Genomic DNA, 7,535 nt, shown 5'->3' with positions numbered 1-7,535 from the left:
GCGCGTGTAAGAAACGTAGCACTTGCAGCGAATTTTGGGGATTATAGTTTAATTGGCTTGTAATACTTACAAGCCCTAATCACTTGTACGCAGAGTTTTCCCCCTCACCTAAAAACCATAAAATTTTTCGATAGATTTTTTGTCCATAATTTACCTATAGATTTTTTCAATTATTGACAGATTTTCCATCAATAGTTGGAACATGAGAAAGCATTTTTAACTCTGAATACAGATAAAAAATTCGTCTGTAAATCCATCAATAAGGTAAAAGAGAATTTTTTTTTAGATTTTTTCATTGTAAGATAAATCTGATTTCATACAAAATAAATATAAATTTTAATAAGTTCATCGTATTATCAAACTAAAAAAAAAGTACTATAAATAAACAAGTCAATATAATTCAAAATATAAATAAAGTATATTGATACATCAACTATAATAAGTAACAACCATACATCAATAAAGTGTATTAATACATCAACTATAATTCAAAATATAAAATCAGTGTATTATTCAACCATACTAAATTTATCAGCTATAATCCTCAGTGTCATCTTCATCCCCATCATCATCATCATAGTCCTCATCCGAAGAGATTGAAGGTGGCGACAATAACGATAATAGTGGAACAACAACGAAACTATTTGACGCTCTAACTTTCTTGTAATAGATAACACTCGTGCTTAGTATCTAAATGTACCTACAAGTGAGACTATTATTTGAATTATTTAATTACATTCTTTAAAGTAAGCTTATAAAATTGAATGAATAAATCAATTACCTGCAACATAGTCTACTTCAATTGGTTTTAGCTTGGAAGTAGATAGTGGTCCCTGCAATGAAAGCCCAAAGTCTGAGGGCTTAGGCACCATATTGCTATCCAAAAGAATGTTACTAGGTTTTATGTCACTATGAAAGATAGAGCGCTTGGCTCCAGCGTGAAGGTGTGTATCTCTGGCCATATTTTAATGGAAAAATGCACAAAAAAAGAAAATGCACAAGCTGTGTCACAAAACGAAGCAACTATAGTTGAAAACTGAAATTCATCTAACTAAAAAAAGATCTTAACTAATGTAGAGCATGTAGGTTTTTCCATTATCGGTCATGACTTTGTCCACAAGCTATATCTGTGCCATCGTCAACATAAAGAACAGGCTTTATTTCTACACATGCTCTAGAAAGATGCCAACCAAATCTTAGCATTAATATCATATCAACATTTATCATGAAGAAAAACACAAGCCATTCAATAAAACCATCCCCTTACAACCAACCTACCCCATATCAAACAGTAACAAAAAATAACAGCATAAAAAAAAAAGTAAAAAAGGGAACTTAGCTAGTACACTGAGAACTCAGAGCAGCTTTATCATTAGTTATGTGTAGGGGTGTAGAAGTGCGTAGATCTAAGAAAACAAGTCATTCTACATATAGTCTCACTAATGATACTAATCCGGTTCCAAAGATCAAAAAGAAAACAAGACACTAGAATGTTAAACAAGAAAAGAGTTTTGATAAGGAAACCAACAAAATTTGAAGGTGAGTTGTTCTCTGCTTTGAATTAACCAGTAATAGGGGCTTCCCGCCAGCTTTATCTATCAGAGCTGCATCAAGGCCAGTGATCACAATCTGCAAAAAACAAAATCAATTGATGAGTTAGTTTATTGAGAGAAAAAAAATTATTTTCTAAGAATTGTGAATAAGTTAAAGGTAGGAACCTGAAGGCAAGGCATATATTACTGTTCCAACAAACGCAGAAAATCCCATGACATAATGAAATTCAGACATTATTCAAACAAAACAAAAGTCTTAGTGCTTCTTTGCTTCAAGAAGCTTATTCAACATTCCAATGATGCTTTCAATTATGCAAAGTAATATTAAGTATTAGAGACTCGGAGTGAAACTACCTGCTAGCTCAAAAATACTTCTGAGATAGAAACAAATTTCATTGATTCCACTAAATTACTGGCATACCATAAGCCCTATTCCAATCTGTTCATCAACAAATTAGATAAAACATTAGTAAAAATCACTTGGGAGTGTAATGGTTCACATAAAGTATTGCTATGTACTTGAAGACTCTTGCAGCAACTAATATGAATGATGAGGACCTTACTGAAAGCATGCAAAAGCTATTAATCGTTATGCAAAGGCTAGATCAGAAAATTGCTCTTCAATTCAAGGTGAGCAAAATTATTGATATTTTATTCTGAAACTCTTAACTGTACCTTTGTATATGCGTGCTTCATGGCTAAATATGCAAACCTTGCTTACTTTTGTAACTGGCTTGCCATGGAAAAGAATTTGACTGGTAACTGTGTACAATCCTCAGCTTAAAATAGTCTACATCTATAAAATATCAAAGATCCTCTGTCATGATGTTATGTTATCATGGAAAACATAAATGGTATGCAAACTAAATTTTATTTCCTTTGTCTCAAAACTACTCTTTTTTTCCTGTTTAGGAAGATACTTCTTACTCTGTATTTATTGGAATATTCAAGCTTATGGTTCATGCAATCATTGCAGCCATAATATGTACAAAATAATAATAGAATACAAGATAATGGAGTATGCCCAAACATACTTAGAGTGATTAGAATTTTGAAGTAACATCTTAATATATAAGATGAAATACAATGCAAAATCTAAAACTTACATTGACTTTAAATGTGGCAGCAAGTTAAATGACGGTAGAAGTGACCCAAAAAAGAACATAGTCAACTGTCCCAAAATATAGTTGAAAGATAGTATATGATAATTTCCTAGTATGTCAAAATAAAGAAAAAGAAAACAGAGGGAAATGCAGAAAAATATCAAACCTCCATTGTTACAGAGATAAATAAATATATCAAAATATGTAGTTTAAGAAAGTACCTTGAAAGCAACATAGTTCTCTGTGTTATTCACAACTTTAAGCTCACAAAATGATTGCTTCTCCAGCTCAACTGGTTACAAGAATAACATAAGAAAATTTTGAATAAGAGCTCAAGTTTATTGGGGAAAAGAGAGAATAAGAAGTCATGTTTACATTATATAATACAAATTCTTCTATGGAATATCAGAATAACTGAAAACATGTACAACCGTATATTAGAGCATTATGTTGCCTAAGGTGCTCTTCGATTTGCCAAATAGGGAGAACCATGAATCCATAATAATGCGCTCTAGAAACATAAGAAGTAGAAATGGCTAAAAGCATATCTTAATGGTTCATTGAATTCTTATTAAGCCTTGGTCTACTCGATCACGTTATCTATCTATTCTTGGTCTACTCTGAAAATATCATGTCACCTTTCAAGAAGCTAAATATTAAATTGGGAACAAATTACTAAAACATTGTTGTTGATCTCATCAGCACCTATAACCAACACCAGACTAGGCACAACATTAGCAAGCAATCTTCCTACTAATATTCGCCCTCGGTTAAAGCTATGCCTAAACCAACAAATAAACAAGTACAAGTATTCAATCAAGGTACATGAAATCTTTCAAATTAAATACTCCTCACAGCTATAGCCAAAGTCAATCATCAGTTTCGGTTCTAAATTAAAAAGTCACCTAAATTCACTACTCTCATCGCTTCTTGCTACAAATATTTTGCAACAGAGGGGAATGCAGAAAACGCGGGGCTTATTCTCACCTTCCTCTGTTGTTACAGAGAAGGTAGCAAGCAACGGTCGCCCAAAAGCTTCTACCATGGGCCTTACAAGCTCAATCTATTGGGCAGTGTAGAAAACCCCTCTTTTCACCTCCTTATTCCTTAGTATAGATTGTGTTTTCTTAATGATGGCCTCACTTTCAGACTTGGCATCTTCTGATAACTTTCTTCTAGGCAGTGCCAAATTAAGAATACTGACAAGGTGCCCTTCTTCACCTTCTGGCTTTTGTCTGCTGCTTTTACCAACGAATGTTGTGTCATCTTTCATTTTAATCTCTTCTTTGAAAATAGAATCATAGATCTCTTCTAGCTAAATATATTACAATAGAATCATAGATCTCTGTATTCTAATCTCTTCTTTGACAATATAAGCATGCATGACAGCAAGGGGAAACTCTTCATGTTGACCTAAATAATCACCAATTACAGCCTGAAAGCAACTAAGAGGAATATATTACAGAACAAACATGAATCTAGAATTAAATTGCACTAGATGAGAGTTACAACCTTTTTCCAGATTGGAAGTGTTCTTCAAATATATATTGTAAACCATACTAGTGTTTCTCAAACATTACAGCTAGGCAATAAATTTTCAGCGTAACAAATTTATTTCTTTAAGTGATACTATTTTATTTAGTACACATCTCTCTTCTAAAAATCTCATTCTAATCAATCACAGAGTAATTTCAATCTATGTACTTAGCACATTGCATTTCATGAACTGGTATTTATGGTTCCTTCAAATGCAAAATTCAAACAACAAATCTTGCTATTCCTTTTTCCAATTTAAGACTATCGTAAGCTCTCCATCTTACTTCAGAAGCAGAACTGCAGAAGGCACAATACATTATGTTCAACGCAAACTTTTAGCCATAACAATTATTGGAGCTACTTTCAAAACCAAATTCGAACCTTGAAGAAGATTCAAGAGCAAAAATCTAAACCATAAAACGAAAGTGGAACAAATCAAGTTTTAGATGCAACAATAACGTATGACCAATTGAATTCAACAAAAAAATATAGATCAATAGCAATTCCAGAATCTAAAATAGATAAAGACGTACATGTAAGTTTCAGATCTGGTGACACGATGACTCAGTTGTGAATGGCAAGGATGGATGGCGAGAGACGGAGAGAGACAGAAGTTGAGAGGCGGCAGAGGAAGCTCGTGCGATGTGAACGGCGATAGAGAGAGCGCGTGCAACGCGAGCAGCAGAGGAGGGAGCTCGCGCGAGCGAGCGGCGGCGGAGGGAGCTCGTGCGAACGAGCAGCGGTGGAGGAAGGTTGTGCTAGCGAGCAGCGACGGAGGGAGCTCGTGCCCATATTATTTACCTTCACAAAATTAACCATTAAAATCCATTACTTACTTCTCTTCCTCGAAATATCTCAAAGTTTTATTGTTATTACTTTTTAAAGTTGAATCTGAGAGAGAGAGAGAGAGAGAGAGAGAGAGAGAGAGCGTGTCTTACAGAGGAGAAGCCCAAGCTTAAAGGAAGGATCGGAGAAGATGAAGTTTCCGCATCGAATATATTGGTGTTTTGTGCGAATGGGATTTGTGTTTATGCAAACAATGTTTAACTTGATTCAAATTTCGGAGAGATTTATTAAATATTTGTTAGATAAAATATAATTTTTATAAGTTGGTAATGTCTCTGTATATAATATTTATATTTATTTTAAATTAAATTAGATCATTTGACATCAGTTATCTATTTGATTTTTAAAATTTATAAGAGGTGTGAAAATAATTACGGACCAATCTAAATTTTTCCCAACAGATATACAAATAGTAATTGTCAGCTGACATTAAGTTAGTTTATAAATAAAGTTTTAGGAACACATTGTAAGCAGTTCAGTTCTTCTTAGAAAACATTTAAAAATCTAAAACACTCTCAGCCCCTTGGCATCACAGAGTAAAATAAAGAATTTTAAGTAATTCTTCTGAACTCAAACACTTTTACTTTACTTTTTCCCTGTTTTTATTAATAAAATTCCTCTACTTTTACGTCTTCTTCTCTTTTATGTTCATATTTCTTCCTTCATCTTCTTTTTAATTTCCTATTTGTTTCAATTTCTGCAATTTACTTCGCCACCGGCACCTTGCATTTATGTATTTATTTGTTTCTTTTATTCCTTTTAATTTTATTTGACGTTACAATTGCGACATTGAGATACCCACGTTTTTTTAAACATAAACAAAATTTAAGTAAAACAAATTGGCACGCCCGGTGGGACCTTGTCAATAGATTGTAATTGTCAAAAGGAAAACTAGGAGTTTTGAACTTGCATGTGGTTGCGCAGTGGTAAGTTCGTGCGTCCAGAGGCAAAGAAATCAGCATCAGTTGACATGTCAAATACTTTTGCAACATCTTCTTCTACTTCCAATGATGAGACTAGAGGAAATGAATCCGAAAATTCTCCTATGATTTCAAACACAGAGCCTACCTTGCTGTTAGTGAGGCATGATGGCGTTGGCCATACCCATACAGGGTTAAATGCAACTCACATAAATATCGTGGGGTGGCTGCCATATGGCTTGCTACCGGGGTATGTCCACCTCATAGTGACACAAGGATTACCTGTGCCTCTCTACTCAACTTTTCAAAATCCTCTTTATCAAAATCCATATGGCATGTCAAATGTACCTGTTTCTGGGGTGTCAGGTTCAGATATATCACAACAAAATTTTACACATGCTATTAATACAGGAAATAACAGTGCATCTAATTCTACTGCATCGACTGTCACTAGGGTAGAAAATTCCAGACCTGTGTTTCCTGACATGTCAAGAGCAATGCCTGTTAATCAACTTAGTCAAACCGTGGGATCTTTAGCAAATATTAGGCAACAGATGGATGAAAGCCACTATGATCTAGTAAACATGTTAACTCATCAAATGGTGACAATTTTAAATCCTCTTTTAGAAAATACAAACACTAGAATTGAACAATTAAATAGGCAAGTTAATAGGATTGCTACTGTGGTAAATTTAGAAGAAAATGACAACCAGGGTTTAAGATTTGATAATGTCAACCAGAACGGTGGAGCAATTCCTAATTATGATGTTCATATGCCTAGACATGGTCAAAATGCTGACGTTATGTTGGAAAGACTTAGGCAAAACAACTTAGGGGGGCATTATAATCTAGCTAGAAATGTCGAACAAGTGTTAAACCGTTTGGGATTTAATGTTGGTTGCTTAAATAGGCCATATTTCGTGTCCGCTTTTCCTGAATGTGTCCAACAAGTAGAGCTTCCAAGAGGTTGGAAAAGAAAATGAGTCTACAGTAGATCAATTACCTCAGAAGGTTCATTCCAATCTGCCAGGAAAAACCAAGGTTTTTGCACCTCTAATAAAGTTGAAAAAAGAGGAAGAGTTCCAATGGAAAAAGAGCACCAAGAAGCTTTTGACAACATCAAGCAGTATTTGACTAATCCTCCTATTATGACACCTCCAAGGCACGGAGCACCTCTAAAACTTTACGTGTCAGCTTCTAAAGTAACAATTGGTGGAATGCTGGCTTAAGAAGATGAGAATGGCGACGAAAGAGTGATTTATTACCTAAGTCGTGTGCTAAATGATGTGGAGAGCCGTTATTCTCCAATTGAGAAACTTTGTTTAGCTTTATATTTTTCTTGTTTAAAACTTAAGTACTATTTGATTCCTAGGAATGTTTATGTAATTTCTAAGTTTGATGTTCTAAAATATATGTTGTCTTTTCCAATATTGCATGGTAGATTAGGAAAATGGATGTGGGCCTTAATGTAATTTTCTTTACATTTTGTTCCTGCAAGAGCCGTTAAGGGTATGGTTCTAGCTGATTTCCTGGTTGACCATCTATTGACATTGATGAGAGTTTACTGGGTTTCGTTG

At 34.3% G+C, this 7,535-nt stretch overlaps 1 long non-coding RNA gene across 10 annotated transcripts; it reads right to left on the bottom strand.

The window, feature by feature from the left end:
- Positions 1-396: 396 nt before the first annotated feature.
- Positions 397-4,974, bottom strand: LOC107474561 (uncharacterized). Of its 10 annotated transcripts, none has more exons than XR_002370723.1 (10): positions 4,726-4,974; positions 3,644-4,091; positions 2,878-2,948; positions 2,660-2,765; positions 2,229-2,349; positions 1,908-1,992; positions 1,719-1,739; positions 1,529-1,629; positions 782-1,127; positions 397-700 (listed from the first exon to the last, which is right to left on the bottom strand). It is a non-coding gene; the product is annotated as an uncharacterized LOC107474561 (long non-coding RNA). The 10 variants fall into 10 exon arrangements; XR_008005765.1 differs by lacking the exon at positions 1,719-1,739 and having other exon boundaries at positions 782-954; positions 1,070-1,127; XR_008005762.1 differs by having other exon boundaries at positions 782-1,629.
- Positions 4,975-7,535: the final 2,561 nt, after the last annotated feature.

The sequence above is a fragment of the Arachis duranensis genome, chromosome 2 (assembly GCF_000817695.3).
Source record: "Arachis duranensis cultivar V14167 chromosome 2, aradu.V14167.gnm2.J7QH, whole genome shotgun sequence".
NCBI classification, from domain to species: Eukaryota; Viridiplantae; Streptophyta; class Magnoliopsida; order Fabales; family Fabaceae; genus Arachis; species Arachis duranensis.
The sequence above is the reverse complement of the archived record's forward strand: the minus strand, read 5'-3'. Positions and strand labels throughout refer to the sequence as shown.